At 41.4% G+C, this 16,956-nt stretch overlaps 1 pseudogene; it reads left to right on the top strand.

The window, feature by feature from the left end:
• Positions 1–1,185: 1,185 nt before the first annotated feature.
• On the top strand, positions 1,186–16,343 carry LOC124917804 (annotated as a pseudogene).
• Positions 16,344–16,956: the final 613 nt, after the last annotated feature.

Here is a 16,956-nt window from a genome sequence, read left to right as displayed (position 1 = left end):
CTTTGTTGTACATATATCCTTTTTAACTTGATACAAATTTGGACCATTGTTACCTTCATACCTCGCTTTCACTTTATTCCATAGCTCTAAAGAGGTAGTTGTGCTCTAAAAGTGAATTCTCTTCTTCTTATCGATTGTGTTCATTATCCATGATCAGACCATTGCATCAATCATTTTCCAGTGAATAGAATCTTGAGGTACAGTCGGAACTATGAATGATCCATCAATATAACACATCTTCATTTTCGCAGTAAGTGCCAATTGCATGCTGGCACACCATTCGAAGTAGTTCTGGCGGGTCAGAACTGTGTGAGTCAATATTGCTCATGGAATGTCGCCAGGATGAACATAAAGAGGATCTGTGCAATCTCGCTTCAATGGTACCATTGGTGAAAAACTTGAACAGGAACTTGAAATGCATCAATTGTGCGTTCTTGACGAGCTTTGAAATTAGGGTTCAGAGAACACACTAGCTCATCAAGAAGATCGTCGTTGTCGAAATCAAATAAATCATCACTTCCTAAAGGTTCTTGAGGGTGCATGATCGCCTCCTGCTCTGATACCAATTTACCATGTTGAACTTTAATCAAGAAATTAAACAAGAATTTAAGAAAGAAAGATGAAGAACAGTGGTATGTATTGATTGTTGAAAACCCAAAGTCTTTGTTATATTATGAATCTAAGAATTGGGGATCGGGACATATCCGATCCTCATATGGTAAAAACTATAAATGAGTTCTTAAACTAATATTACAACTTAAAGAAAGAGAATAAACTTTATAAAATCTTGTTTGAAACTGGAAATATTAAATCTGTAATTATAAGAAAATAAAGATTATAGTAGAAACTCTATAAAATAATACACTTGGGACGATCAAAATTTATTAATTAAAATAGTTATTAATTAATCGATAAATTAATAATTATTAATTTATATATTAATTAATATTTTATTAATTTATAGTAAAATACATAGTTTACAAACACATTTAAGCTTTCACTTAATTATTGTATACAATGCATGTACTGTATATCAAATGAATGACCCAATTTGAAAGAAACCTTCAATCTCCCACCTTATTATGCTTCTTGTTTTCAATGTATCACTTTATGGACATTAAAAATATTTTCTATATAAACAAGATCAACATATTGTAGGTTAACACAAAAAAACATACACACAACATGACTTCCTATCTTAAAGGTGTGAAAAAAACAACAATGACAGATGAGATTCGAAGACCATTATACAAGCACAACAAGGATAATCTAAGTCTCACTCAAAAGCAATTGCAAGAATGGGTTCATAGTAACTATGGTTTGCAGGTGAGTCAAGCGACAATATCGAATACAGTTAAACGGTCTTTAGAGTATCTCTCACTTGCTCCCGAAAGAGGCGATGTTAAGCGACACAAACCGGCAAAATTTCCTAACTTGGAAAAATCTCTCTATGAATGGATTCTTCAATATCAAGAACATGTGAATATGACAGGTGAACTAATCATCGAGAAGGCGAAAAAGTTCATGAAAGATATGTATCTAGTGGATGCTCCAGACTTTACTTTTTCTATTGGTTGGCTTGGAAAGTTCAAAGCAAGATATGGAATTGAAAATTTCCGGCTGTTAGATAAAATTAGACCGGTTCACAGAACTTAACATAAATAAACCTTTTATGCAGGAACAAGGAACCGGACCGGTCAAACAAAAGAACCGGCTAAGTAGACTAGCCGGTCAAGCTATGAAACCGACCAAGAACACTTGGAACATGACCGCACAAAGAAAGGATCGGCCAAAGCTCAAAACCGGAAACATCAGACAACCGATCAGCCACAAGGCAGAAGAGTAACCGGAAGATGTCCGGTTAAATCAATCACACCGAAAGTCATCCGGTTAAAGACAAAGGACCGACCAAGTACAAGAAGACAATTCGGGTATTTATTGAGGATGATACCAAAGGAACAGACTGAACATTTCCATATCCATACAAGTCTGAGGAAAGTCTGCAGACTGTAGAAGACAGTCCTACAGGATCTTTCCACTTCGGGATAAGTCAGAAAGGAGATCTTCCAAGTACAGACAACTGTCTAACAGACAGTGTCCATATTGAGTAAAAGACAAACCTAGCAGGTTTGTCTTACATACCGGAAGAACAGACTGTCAAGTCTGTGAGATTGACCGCCAGGTCTGAGGTTGACCGTCAGGTCTGAAAAGATGACCGCAGGGTCTGAATCACTGAACCTCTGCACCTCTGCTCAGCCAATCAGATTCAAGGAAGTGAAATATGACCGTTGACATATTTCATGTATAAAAGGGGCAGTTGAAGAAGAGTAAATGCGGGACAAGTGGGATAACAAGAGATTCTAAGAGCATTTAATCCACAAGTGACAAGAGTGTGTTCTCTCTCTAGAAAAGTCTAAGTGCTAAAGTTGAAGTGTGTGTTTTTGCAATTTCGGTGCAAATTGTAAGAGTGTTATCAAGCAGGAAATAAGTCTTGATCGGATTGTACTTGTATTCCTTAGTGAATATCCTTCTCGCGGTTTCGAGAGGAAGGGGTGACGTAGGAGTTTTATCTCCGAACATCCATAAAACTTGTCTTGTCATTTACTTTCTGTCGGTTCCATTATCTAACCGATCCGTACCGCTCTAACCTACTTAACTCTATCCAAGCCGAATCACCAGGTTACCGAAACCGACCCATCTTTCTATTTAACTATCATCATTCGAAACCGGATCTGCCTATCACATTAGTGTGCTGCTTCAACCTGAAACAAACATCTTCCGCGCTTGAACCTAGTTCAAGGGTTTGTGACAGTTTGTGTAGTATTGAAACCCCGGTGTTAATCTCTAACCGGATTAACCACCACCCTTGAGTGAGAACCGCTAACCGGTCTAACCCCGGTCCTCCAGCGGCGTCCTAGATCCTAACAATTGGTATCAGAGCAGTTAGTTTCAATACTCAAGCAAGCATGTTTCAGGATAGGCCTCCAATGCTAGAAGGTGATGACTTTGCCAACTGGAAGGCACGCATGCACCTACACTTAATCACTTTGGATGATGAGATGGAGTCCATTCTGGCCGAAGGACCGATAATCATTGATAAGGACAGAAAGGAATGGACAGCTAAAGATAGGAGAAGAAACAACCTGGATAACCACGCTAGAAACCAGATCTCCAACAGTGTAGACAGAAATACATACTGCAAGATCAGAGACTGCAATACCGCAAAGGAGACATGGGACACGGTTATTCAGATCTTTGAAGGAAATGAAAGAACAAAGGAAAACAAGATAATGGTGGCTACTCAGAAGTTTGAAAGCATCAAGATGAAACCGGGAGAAACTATGAAAGAGTACAGTGACCGGTTCACTGGTGTGTTAGATGAGCTAGAAACACTTGGAAAGAGGTATGACAACAAGGAGGTTATCATGAAAGCTTTAAGATCTCTTCCAAGTGCATGGGACATAAAGACAATGGTGATGAGGGAATCAAACTGCCTAAACAAGATGAAGCTGCATGATGTATTCGAAGATCTTAAGGCATATGAGTTCGAAATGAGGTCTAGGACTGAAGAAGAAGTCTCGGCCTCAACCTCAACCAGAGCACTGATCACATCCACAGAACCGGTTGCTCCTGCACATGCACCGATCAGAACCGCCGAACAGTTAACCGAGGATGCCATGGCTATGCTTGCACAGAAGTTTGGGAGGTTCATGAAAAGAAGTCAACCGACAAACTACAACTATGGTGATAAATCCAATGTAAGGTGTTATAACTGTAACTGTTTGGGACACTTTAAGTGGGAATGCAGGAAACCGAGGAGGGATACCCGGAAACCGGATAACCAAGATAACCGAAACAATTATCAACAAACCGGTGAAGGGAGTGAGGTACCGAAAGAATTGATAGCCGATGATGGAGGAAGCTTATGGGCTCACAGTGACAGTCATGATGAACTCACATGTCTCATGGCAAATGAGGAACAGGTATTTGACTCTCCTTGCGAAGAATTTACTAAAGAAGAGTTATATAATGCATTGAATGACATGGTAGAAGAGTATAAGAACCTACTAGCCATGTTACCTAAGCAACTCAAACTTAAAACCGACCCTATAGTACCCATTCCAACAGATCTAGAGGTACCTATTATAACCGAACCAGAGGTCATAGAACCTGATGAAATCCCTAGCATAGAAACCGAGTTAGAAACCGAACCACCACTTAGTACCGAACAGTCTAGTGAACCAGCTAGAGAACTAACCGAAGAAGAAAATGCCCGACTCCAATATAAGATGGCTGCATATAAGAGATCTAGTGATATAGTAAAGAAAATGTGTAGTCATTACAGACATCCCCGTTGCAAGTTTGGCCTAGGATACACAGAGGATAGCTCCAAAGACCAAAAACCCGTAGAGAAAGTAAGGTTTACAAGAAGTAACCTCCCTCTTATATGATTCCTTAAAAGCTCCTGGACCGCTGAAGAAGAGTTGACCGCATACTATAGGGAAGAAAAGCTAAAATACGACTATGTTGGTCCAACCGACTCTGAGAAATGGCTTGATCCTGTGAAACGAAAAGCCGAAATCCTCAAATATATGAAAGCCAATCCTGAACCGCACAGGTCAAACCAAAGATCACCACCATTTAAGACCTTTGTAGAAAAACCGAGATACCCAAAACCGAATGCCAAAAGGACGGTTAAAACCTTAGCAAAGAAGGCTGTCCGGTTTGTGAAGGTTTGGATACCTAAGGGACTAATCGCATGTGGACCCAAGTGAATGTGGGTACCAAATAGTTGTAAATATGTACATTTTGCAGGATTTAATGAAACGGCTAGGAAATTCCGAATGGTACTTGGATAGCGGTTACTCCAGGCATATGACCGGAAATAACAACTTGCTAACCGACATCAGAATACAAACCGGTGCACTAATCACTTTCGGTGACAATTCAAAAGGTAGAACTGTGGGCAAGGGTAAGATTGTCCATGGTAACTTAACTATTGATAACGTACTTTTAGTTGAAAACCTACGTTTTAACCTGCTAAGCATTAGTCAAATGTGTGATGCTGGATACACAGTAGAATTCCTTAAACATGCATGCTTAGTTAAGAACTCTCAAGGTGTTATATTACTAACCGGAAATAGGCTAGGTAATATTTACAATGTAGACTGGAAAACTAAGGTAGAACATCCTATATGCATGATAGTTAAGACTGATCAAACCTGGTTATGGCATAAGAGACTAAACCAGCTAAACATAAAAACCTTAAACTACATTCGCGGTAAAAAGCTAGTAGAAGGTATTCCTGACATAGTATTTAACAAGGATAAGGTTTGTTCAGCATGTCAAATGGGTAAACAGACTAAATCAACCTTTAAGAGTAAAGGAAATATCCAATCTAGCCGATGCTTAGATCTCTTACACATGGATTTATTTGGACCAATTCAGGTCGTTAGCCTAGGAGGTATGCTGTACACCATGGTAGTTATTGATGACTATTCTAGATTTACATGGGTAATATTTTTACCATCCAAACGAGAAACCGCATCAAACCTGATCACACTGCTTAAACATTTGCAAAATGAAAAATCAACTCGCATTAATAGCATTAGAAGTGATCGGGGTACCGAATTCACCAATAGTACTTTAACCGCATTTCTTGATGAATCCGGCATTAGACACGAGTTGTCTAGTGCTAGGACTCCTCAACATAATGGCCTGGCCGAGAGAAGAAACCGGACTCTCAAGGAAGCTGCACGGTCCATGATAGCCGATTCGGGCATTACCCAGAAATTTTGGGCTGAGGCTATCAACACTGCATGTCATACACAAAACCGGTCTCTGATTAACAAATTTCATAACAAAACACCGTATGAGGTTTATTTTAACAGGGTTCCCAACCTTAAGTACCTCAAGATTTTCGGTTGTAAATGTTATATTCATATAAATGGTAAAACATATCTTTCTGCTTTTGATGCAAAAATCGATACTGGAATCATGCTAGGTTATTCGGCAGTAAGTAAGGCATATAGAGTATACAACAATAGAACTTTAACCATGGAGGAATCACTTCACGTGGTTTTCGATGAATCGGTTGAAAGTAACACTGCATCATGCTTTGATCTACACAACAGATTGGAAAACAACAATATCCACTCTGACAGTGAAGATGAAACTCCGGTCTTCAGGCGGTTTGTCCATGACCAAATGGGTCATATTGAAACCCAGCCTGATCAAGCTGTTCCACAACAAGAAGCTGACACCTCGGTCCAATCCAGGGAAGTCGGTCGGTCTGACAATCATGTTCAGCCTACCGATATGTCTAGCCTTGATCAAGTAAACAGTGATTTGGTAGACATCCCTGAACTGAACCTCAAAAGAAATACTAAACATCCTCCTGAGCAAATTATAGGTGACCCTTCAAAACCTGTTCGAACTAGGCGTCAAATGCTGGAGGAATACTTTAATTCCGCTTTTATATCCCAGATTGAGCCGAAAAGAATAGATGAAGCATTGTCAGATCCGGATTGGATCTTGGGAATGCAAGAAGAGCTAAACCAGTTTGAGAGTAACAAGGTCTGGTACCTAATCCCTAGACCGAAAGATCACCCGGTCATAGGAACAAGATGGGTATTTAGAAACAAACTCAATGAGGACGGTTTGGTCACGAGGAACAAAGCCAGATTAGTGGCACAAGGTTACAAACAGGAAGAAGGCATTGATTTTGAAGAATCATTTGCCCCTGTAGCTAGGATTGAAGCCATTAGGATTTTTCTAGCCTTTGCTGCTTTCAAAAACTTTAAGGTTTTTCAAATGGATGTTAAAAGTGCATTTTTGAACGGTGACCTACGTGAAGAGGTGTATGTTGAACAACCACCCGGTTTTAAAAGTGCTGAATTTCCAAACCATGTATACCGGCTAAACAAAGCTTTATACGATTTAAAGCAAGCACCTAGAGCCTGGTATGACACACTAACCGCATTTTTGATCGCACATGATTTCACCATCGGTTCGGTGGATAAAACGTTGTTTAAATTTGAAAAGAATGAACATATCCTACTTGTTCAAATCTATGTAGATGACATTATTTTCGGTTCAACCGATCCTAAATTGTGTGATAAGTTTTCAACCCTGATGACTAACAAGTTTGAAATGAGTATGATGGGAGAATTAAGTTTCTTCCTAGGTCTTCAGGTTAAACAACTCGAAGAAGGAACTTTCATAAGTCAACCCAAATACACCAAGGAGCTTCTAAAGAAGTTTGGGATGGACACATGCTCCTCAGCGGCTACTCCAATGAGCTCATCGATTAAATTGGAAAGGAATGATGAGGGCCAATCGGTAGATTAGATCGCATACCGGGGATCATCGGTTCTCTCCTATACATAACAGTGAGTAGACCGGACATTCTATTTGCAGTCGGTGTGTGTGGGAGATTCCAAGCAAATCCAAAACAATCCCACTACACAGCCGCAAAGAGGATATTGAAGTATCTAAAAGGAACACCTGATGTCGGCCTGTGGTATCCAAAGGACTCGTCCTTTAATCTAACAAGTTATTCAGATGCAGACTATGCAGGTTGTAAGATTGACAGAAAAAGCATCAGCAGAACATGTCAATTCCTAGGTGACCGGCTTGTTTCACGGCATAGCAAGAAACAGACATCGGTTGCCACTTCGACCGCAGAAGCTGAATACCTGGCGGCCGGAAGCTGTTGTTCACAACTACTTTGGATCCAACAACAACTAACGGATTTCGGTGTCATAGCCGAAGAGTCACCGATCTTTTGTGACAACACAAGTGTCATAGCAATCACCTACAATCCGGTTCTCCACTCCAGAACCAAGCATATCGACATAAGGCATCACTTCATCAGGGAACATGTCATGCTAAAGCATATCCGGCTAGAATACGTACCGACTGATCAACAAGTAGCCGATATCTTCACCAAGCCTCTACAGGAAGCTAAGTTCTCTCAATTCAGACTTACTCTCGGTTTAACCGATATTAGTCAGATCCTTCCTAAGGATGCTTAAAAAGGAAAACCGGTTCGGACAGACAAAACCGGTAGTTCTTCCTAACCTGTTGGACTTCAAATCTTCTTGGTACCTATGGAAGAACCGCCCAGACTATCAGATAGAGTAAATCGACCGGCTACTTGGTGCATACACCAAATAACCGCATCGGGATGAACAACTGATAGTTGACCGGTTCGGAAATAGGCTATCTTAGATTATTTGAAATTCAAACAAAAGTGGAATAACTATCAGTGTTTAAAGATATCTGTTCTGAAACATTGCCTTTTCAAAGTAAAATGGTCGCACCTAAAAAGACGTGAAGATCTGATGATATCTTTCATAGTCCAGGTCTATGACCAACATCCTAGACTGCAAACATACCTATTTCATGCAATATCTTTTATCCTGCAGTCAATAGATATCATCACATGTAATACCTGGACATTAGGATACTCCCCCAACTAGTATTTAAGAGAAGCAAACATTAACCAAAACACTCACAAGACAAAAGATCACTCTCTCACTAAGGCAAAAATGTCTCAGTTTCCTAACATCTTTCAAGTTGATTTCCAATCTGCCTTGAGCACCGAACACTATGAGGTGTACAAAGTGATCGAGTCCCTGGAAGATACTGGTCTTCGGTACTTCCTAGATGATAAGCAGACTATATACTCTGAATCAGTCCTGTAATTCATGTACAATGCCAGGGTATTCAGAGGAACTCCTCATTTCGATACTCACATCCAATCGAAGGTAGGAGGTATAGTCTTTGACTTCACCGAGAACGACTTCGCTAGGTGCTTTAGCTTACCAAAGCAAGGGTTAACAAATCTAAATGTTCCGGCCGATGTCAAGGCCGAAATTTCCCTCACATTTGCACGTTCAAACGAACCTGTCGATGATCATGGCACTAAATCACTCTTGAGAGCTGAATATCAGCTCCTCAACGATGTGATAGGAAGAAGTATCTTGGGAAGAGATGTCACAAACACTTATTGCACAACGACTTTCAACATGATGGCAGCCATCACCACCGGTACACCGGTGAACTGGTCGAGGGTCCTGTTCGATGTCCTGATCTGGATGATTGGGGTGCGAACAGTCGGCCTGGTTCCACAACTATTCTGCCTACTAGTTGAACTTGGTGTTCCGACCTGTCCGGGCGAAGGTCTAAACCAGTCTCAAGTGATGACCAAAGAGATAACCGACTCCTTCTATGAACGGTTCGAAAGGGCTTGGAGGAGAAGGAACCGCCGCAACAATCCCAACGGTGTCGTCAACTCCCACGAACACTAAGTTACTTCTTCCTACACCCGGTCATTTTGCTGCACGTACCGGGTGTATCGTTGTCCAATTCCATTATGATCCTTCGGTGTTATCTTTGTTCTCTTCGGTTTTATCCGTACCTTCTTCGGCTTTATCTATGTTATTCTCGGTCTCTTTTAATTAACCTCTTTTGTGTTGGTGCATTAATGAAAAGTAATATTTAATTAATGTAGTAACCCCCAACCACCTGAATAATTACTACCCAACTAACTTGGTTACTTCTCAATTAACACCTACCTCGGGCTCCGCAATCAGCCTCTTCCCAATAAACCTTGGAAACATAAAGATTCTCTTTTATAATAAACCAAAACTGACATTCAATGCTCATATTTTCCCTCCAAATCTGACCCTATATAAAGGACCATCATATACTCAACTCAACACATCCTAAAGCATAAAACATTCCTGAAATCTCTTGAAATCTATCTCTCTTAGCAAAACCGCAACCATGCCGAGCCGAACTTTGGGAAACTTCTTGAGCGTTGATTTCAACTCATGTATGGAAGAGTGGGACGGAAATCATGGAAAGGAGTTCATGTTTCACTCTCTCATTGCAACCGGTCTTCGACCCTTTCTCGAAGAATCCGGTCCCAATCTCTTATAGGATGTCAAGACCTTCTTTCGAAGCGCTTGCATCAGGGGAAATTACATCGTCTCTACGGTAAGAGACCACACCTTCTGGCTTGATGAAGCCGAATTTGCTTCCCTACTCAACCTGCCCACGAAAGGGTTTTCTGATTTTCCAACTATAGAGGGACTTGCGGAATTTGAACACGCACTATACCTCTCTACCACTATTGAACACTATGGGTTAAAAACCCGACTCGCTAGTCACTCTCAACTTCTTCTTGAGATTGTGACCCGGTCTATCCTTTGTCAGTCACCGAATCAACGGTACTCTAAAAACACTTACAACATAATGACTCACATTGTTGGCAAGACGGCCATCAACTGGTCAACGGTCATATTTCAAAATCTGAAGAACATGGTGATAACCGAGAAAGGTCTCGGTTATGCACCTCACATAAGTAAGCTGATTCTCAAGTACCGGCCAGAGTTTGGACCGGGTATACCGGCATCCCCTTTGAACATCCTTGACGTGGATGCGGTGGAAGAGAAGTTCTCCAAAATGGTTTTTACATAAGTTGTATTTTTCCATCTTATGTATGTATGTTTTCGCACCGAACCATCTGTCGGTTTCCTTTCTGCAATGTCTCTTGAATACAATTCCATTTCAGTTTAAGTGACCGAGTCATCTTGAATATTCATCTAAATAACCGGTTAATGTTGTCAAAATAACCGCGCCCCTTCGGTCTAAAAAAAAAAACGCTTAAATTCAAAAGATTGCAAAATTCCGCCTACTCAAAATAACCGGTTAACTTTAGAAAATCGGAGCATCAATCGGTCTCAAAAGTAGATTGCGTCATCAAAGTCGAAAGCAAAATTTTGGAGGGAAATTTCCCGCCCAAAAACTCCCGCCTCCTGGTTTACCGCCCACGGATTGGCGCCTATTCCATTACCGCCCTTGGTTTCCCGCCCATGGTTTGCCGCCCATTCGGCTTGGAGGGAAAACTCCCGCCCAATGTTGATGGGACGGTTGGGTTTCCAAACCGCACCTATAAAAGGGGCTCTCGGCCATTTCTTTTCATTCTCACGCGAAATTGCTTTCTCTCTCTAAGCTCTCAAATTCTCTCAAGAGGTCATTCCTCAAACTTTCTATATTCTCTAAATGGGGCGCAACTCGGTCTTGTTCAAACACTTGACTCAAGTGGATTTCGAGGAAATCCGACAGAGAGGCACGCTTGCAGCGATAGAAGTCATTAACCGGGTAGTTGAGGCCGGTCTGGAGTACTTTCTCGGCGGTCCCCACATTCTATATAGAGATACGGTTGTAGAATTCTTCAACACCGCAACTCTCTCCGACGACAAGATCACCGCGACTGTAGGCGGTACTAAATTAGAGCTAACCGAGGAATCGGTGGCGGAGAGCCTGCGCCTTCCAACAGCCGGCCAAGATGCAACGGCGGACATAGAGCTCAAAACGTTCGAAGCAGCATGCCAAATACTCTCGGCGACTAAGGAGCCGATAAAAGTTTCCGGTAACAAAGCGACGTTGCGACCGGAGTATATACCGATTTGTGATATCTTCACAAAGGCGGTTCAAGCAAGAGGAGGAAACTACAGCAGCCTAACCAAGGACAAAATCAGGATGCTAGTCGGCCTGATAGAAGGCACAAAGGTGAACTGGGCGAAGGAAGTGTTCCACAATTTGAAGGAAATGGTGAAACCAGACTCAAACCGGTCATGGGGATACGCTGTTCCTCTCGGTAAAATCTTCCTTCACCATAACCTCAAAATCGGTCCCGGCGTCACCATCCCATCAAGAAGCCTAATCAGAGCCAAACAATTCCTAGAAAGGAAGCAACCGGCCCCCGGTTCCACAGGTGGCCGAAAGAAGACAACCGGCAAGTAATCAGCCCCGGCGAAAGAAAAAGCCGAAAGCAAGGGGAAAGAGAAGATAGTATTCTCAGAACCGCCCCAACAACAATCAGAGGAAGAGACGGCTTCCACATCTGAAAGAACCGAATCAGAGAAGACCGATGAAGAAAGACCGAACGATGAAGAGCTTTCGGGTCAAAGTCCCGATAACGCCGGTACGGGCGCAAATCCAGAGACCGCCGAGGGCGGTGATGAAAGTAGTGAAGAAGAGGAGGAGGAGGACGAACCGACAAAGGCCGATAAGATAGCGCGCAAAATCCTAAAGGTCATTGAACAGCGAGCTGATAAAGTTGGCGAGATATACCGGGAATGGCACGAGCACCGGTTCAGCAAACGTTATAGAGACATTCTACCGAACTTATCCGACGAAGAATGTTTCCGAAGGCTGAGGGGAATTGAGGACATAGTCATGGACCTCACAAACTCAGAAACTATCCACGAGGCCTTGGGACGAACCTCCGTCTTAAGACCGCGAGCCCGGGTACAGAAGCTAACCGTTCGGATCCGGAAAATTACGGAAAGGTTCGAAGAGGTAACATCGGAGGATACCCTAACGCCCTTAGTGTTACAAAGGCTTGAGAAAGCGAGAAGAGAACTCATCCAAGAAATTGACCGGCTGGAGGAGATGTACGGACAAAGGAAAATACCGCACTATACAGCTCCACGGATCGATAGGAGTCCAGCTCACAGTCCAACACCGCCAAGGGCGAATTCGGCAACAAATGAAACCGATGAAAGGACGGACCCTCCTCTCACCAGGAAATCTCCACATAAACAACCGGAAGTCTCCGAACCGGGTGTTACAAAAGAATGGGTCAAAAGCCTCATTCAAGAATTTGAAGACTCGACGGTTAACCCATTGGAGGAGAAATTCAAGAAAACCGTTAGCTCGGCACTCCGGTTCGCCAACACTACAAGGCAACTTTTGTCAAGAACAAATGACCGGTTCTCAGAAATCGAAGATGATCAACAGGAAGAAGCGGTTCTGCGCAGCAACCACCTTCGGCGAACCGATATAAAAGAGAACTTCGACCGGCTTCAAAGAGAGACCGATCAACGATTGACGGAGGTTACTGAGGATCTGGTCGGCACAACACTTGGAAGGGTATCCGACCTTGAAAAGAAGAATGCGGGTCTCGAGGCCGAACTCAAGGCGCTTTCCGCACAGGTTGCTGAATTACTCAAAGCAAAAATAAATGCGGATGCCGCGGTTGTGGAGGCCAATGCCCGAGCGGCTTAGGAAATCCAGAATGCGCTGGATAACGAAGCAAGAAAAGCAAAGGAGCCTGTGCAACTCACCGAAGAGGAAGAAGCCGAGCGAGACCGAAGGGCAATGGCTAAGTTTCCGGGTCTTGTAGAAACGGTAGCCGCTTAGCAACGAGAGGATGCAGAGCGGATAAACAATGAAAGGCAAAGACTCGCTAACTTTGTAAAAGCTAACGAGAAAAAAAAGGCGGCCTCCTCCGTTTCGGCTCCGGCAAAACAGAAAAGGGAATCCTCAAAGAAGGCTCAAGTGGCCGAGCTGCTGAATAAGGTCTCTGACACGGTTATTGAGGGTCTACCGGATCAGGCTACTCACGTCGAAGAAGAGAATGAAGAGCACCTGCAGCCCCGGTCTACAAGACAACGAGTCTCCGAATCGACCAGTCGACCGCAAACGGTGAAGAAAAAGCGGAACAAGGATCTGATGGCCAGCTATGACTTCTCGGACTCGGAATAGGGGCTCTCTTTCTTTTACCTATACTTGTCTTAGTATCTCTATATATTATTTTCTAATTTCGGTTATCTATCATATATAAATATAAAGTTATTTTTGAAACCGGCCTACACTTGCATTTCTTCATGGTTTTGATAATTTTAAATAAAATAATCAAAAAGGGAGAAATTGATAAAAAGATAAGACTCTTCCAAAATCTTTCTCAAAATTTTTCTCAAAATTTTTCCAACTTTTTCGAAAAATTCTCCCAAGTCAGTTTCAAAAATCCGGTCAAAGTAAGAACCGGCCCACGTTTGCAAACTTACATTGTTTTGATAATTTTAAATAAAATAATCAAAAAGGGAGAAATTGTTAGATAAAATTAGACCGGTTCACAGAACTTAACATAAATAAACCTTTTATGCAGGAACAAGGAACTGGACCGGTCAAACAAAAGAACCGGCTAAGTAGACTAGCCGGTCAAGCTACGAAACCGACCAAGAACACTTGGAACGTGACCGCACAAAGAAAGGATCGGCCAAAGCTCAAAACCGGAAACATCAGACAGCTGATCAGCCACAAGGCAGAAGAGTAACCGGAAGATGTCCGGTTAAATCAATCACACCGGAAATCATCCGGTTAAAGACAAATGACCGACCAAGTACAAGAAGACAATTCGGGTATCTGTTGAGGATGATACCAAAGGAACAGACTGAACATTTCCATATCCATACAAGTCTGAGGAAAGTCTGCAGACTGCAGAAGACAGTCCTACAGGATCTTTCCACTTCGGGAAAAGTCAGAAAGGAGATCTTCCAAGTACAGACAACTGTCTAACAGACAGTGTCCATATTGAGTAAAAGACAAACCTAGCAGGTTTGTCTTACATACCGGAAGAACAGACTATCAAGTCTGTGAGATTGACCGCCAGGTCTGAGGTTGACCGTCAGGTCTGAAAAGATGACCGCAGAGTCTGAATCACTGAACCTTTGCACCTCTGCTCAGCCAATCAGATTCAAGGAAGTGAAATATGACCGTTGGCATATTTCATCTATAAAAGGGGCAGTTGAAGAAGAGTAAATGTCGGACAAGTGGGATAACAAGAGATTCTAAGAGCATTTAATCCACAAGTGACAAGAGTGTATTCTCTCTCTAGAAAAGTCTAAGTGCTAAAGTTGAAGTGTGTGTTTTTGCAATTTCGGTGCAAATTGTAAGAGTGTTATCAAGCAGGAAATAAGTCTTGATCGGATTGTACTTGTATTCCTTAGTGAATATCCTTCTCGCGGTTTCGAGAGGAAGGGGTGACGTAGGAGTTTTATCTCCGAACATCCATAAAACTTGTCTTGTCATTTACTTTCTGTCGGTTCCATTATTTAACCGATCCGTACCGCTCTAACCTACTTAACTCTATCCAAGCCGAATCACCAGGTTACCGAAACCGACCCATCATTCTATTTAACTATCATCATTCGAAACCGGATCTGCCTATCACATTAGTGTGCTGCTTCAACCTGAAACAAACCTCTTCCGCGCTTGAACCTAGTTCAAGAGTTTGTGACAGTTTGTGTAGTATTGAAACCCCGGTGTTAATCTCTAACCGGATTAACCACCACCCTTGAGTGAGAACCGCTAACCGGTCTAACCCCGGTCCTCCAGCGGCGTCCTAGATCCTAACACCAGCGTTTCGGAGAGAGTGGATCTGTTGAAATGGAGGGCATAGAGGACTAATTAAAATCCACCAGCCATGTATTTTATTTCATATTTTGTACTTTAGTGATGTAATTATTTACATGTTTTGATCTTAAACAGGTTTGTTTTTTAGACTTCAACCGGATCATTTCCTTGCAACAATGCAACTTGAAGGGAAAAAACAAGACAAGGAAAGACTAACTGTTGCTATTTGCTGTAATGAGGATGGTTCGGAAAAACTTCCTTTGTGGATTATTGGGAAATATGCTAAACCAAGGTGCTTGAAGAATGTAAACTTGAACATTCTGAACTGTGAGTACCGTGCTAACAAACGAGCTTGGATGACTGGTGTGTTATTTGAAGAATATGTTTGCCAACTTGATAAAAAAATGGTTAGAAGAAAAATTCTCTTGATTGTGAATAATTGCCCTGCTAATCCAAAAATTATTGAAGGATTACGAAATGTTGAATTATTTTTTTTGCCACCAAACACAACTTCAAAAATTCAGCCTTGTGACGCGGGGATCATACGAGCTTTTAAGATGCATTATCGTCGTCGATTTTATAGAAATATTTTTGAGGGTTATGAATTAGGGGTTCCAAATCCAGCAAAAATAAATGTGTTAGATGCAATGAATCTTGCAATTTCAGCATGGACTATGGATGTTCGTGCAAATACAATTGTGAAATGCTTTCGTCATTGTAAACTTCGATCAACAGATAACGTGACTTTTGAGAACTTAAATGAAGGTGGTGAAAGCACTCAAGAACTCCAGAATTTGATCAAAGAGTTGGGTTATCGCAATGCAATGGATGTCGAATATGTTCTGACTTACCTAGAAGAAAATGTAATTGCACAGTTGTTGACTGATGAAGAAATTATTGAAAGCGTTATTGGAATTAATAAAGATGATATCGATGAAGAAGATGATGAAAGTTCTACAATGGAGTCCCTTCGCGAAACAAAGCTATTAAAGCGGCAATCACATTGAACAATTTCTTGTTGAGCTATGAGAAAACAACACCAGAAGTTCTTACCATGCTAAGGAAAATTAGAGACGACATTTAAGGGGAAATTGATTTTAAAAAAAAACAAAAGACAATTGAGTCATTTTTCATGAAACCTTAATAAATCATTCATGTAATATGTTATATATAAGGAATTATTAATTTATATTTTATATGGGGTCTAAAGAAATTATCAAAAATATATTATCTTATAATTTTAGCGAATTATTAATTTAGCACCCTATCCCCGAGTCGGGACCGACCAAAAATATTATCTTAGAGAGTTTATTAAATAATCGAGTATTAATTTATCGAGTTTCTACTATATTAGTATAAACTAATAATTAAATAAATAAATATATAATTTATCTCAATAAATTGACTTAAACAAATGACTAACTATATATATATATATCAAACTACATGAAGAGTCACAAATCATATTACTAAATCAACCAATAACTAATTGAAATTTCGGGCGGAGAAAAGAACTTCTCCCCGTTCCACATAACACGAAAAGATGGAGAAGAGACACACATCATAATCAAGCGTACCAAACCAGACGGGAGCCCCACATCCATAAGAGTGTTTGTGATGAAGTTCCAGCGAAGGGGATCGAAAGCTTGATGAAGGTCCACCTTGAGTTCCATAATACCAGCCCCTGTATGTCGCCTCATATTGTGCACAATCTCCTGGGCCAAGAAACTTTTTTCAGTGATG

This window comes from Impatiens glandulifera, unplaced genomic scaffold, assembly GCF_907164915.1.
Source record: "Impatiens glandulifera unplaced genomic scaffold, dImpGla2.1, whole genome shotgun sequence".
Lineage (NCBI taxonomy): Eukaryota > Viridiplantae > Streptophyta > Magnoliopsida > Ericales > Balsaminaceae > Impatiens > Impatiens glandulifera.
The sequence above is the reverse complement of the archived record's forward strand: the minus strand, read 5'-3'. Positions and strand labels throughout refer to the sequence as shown.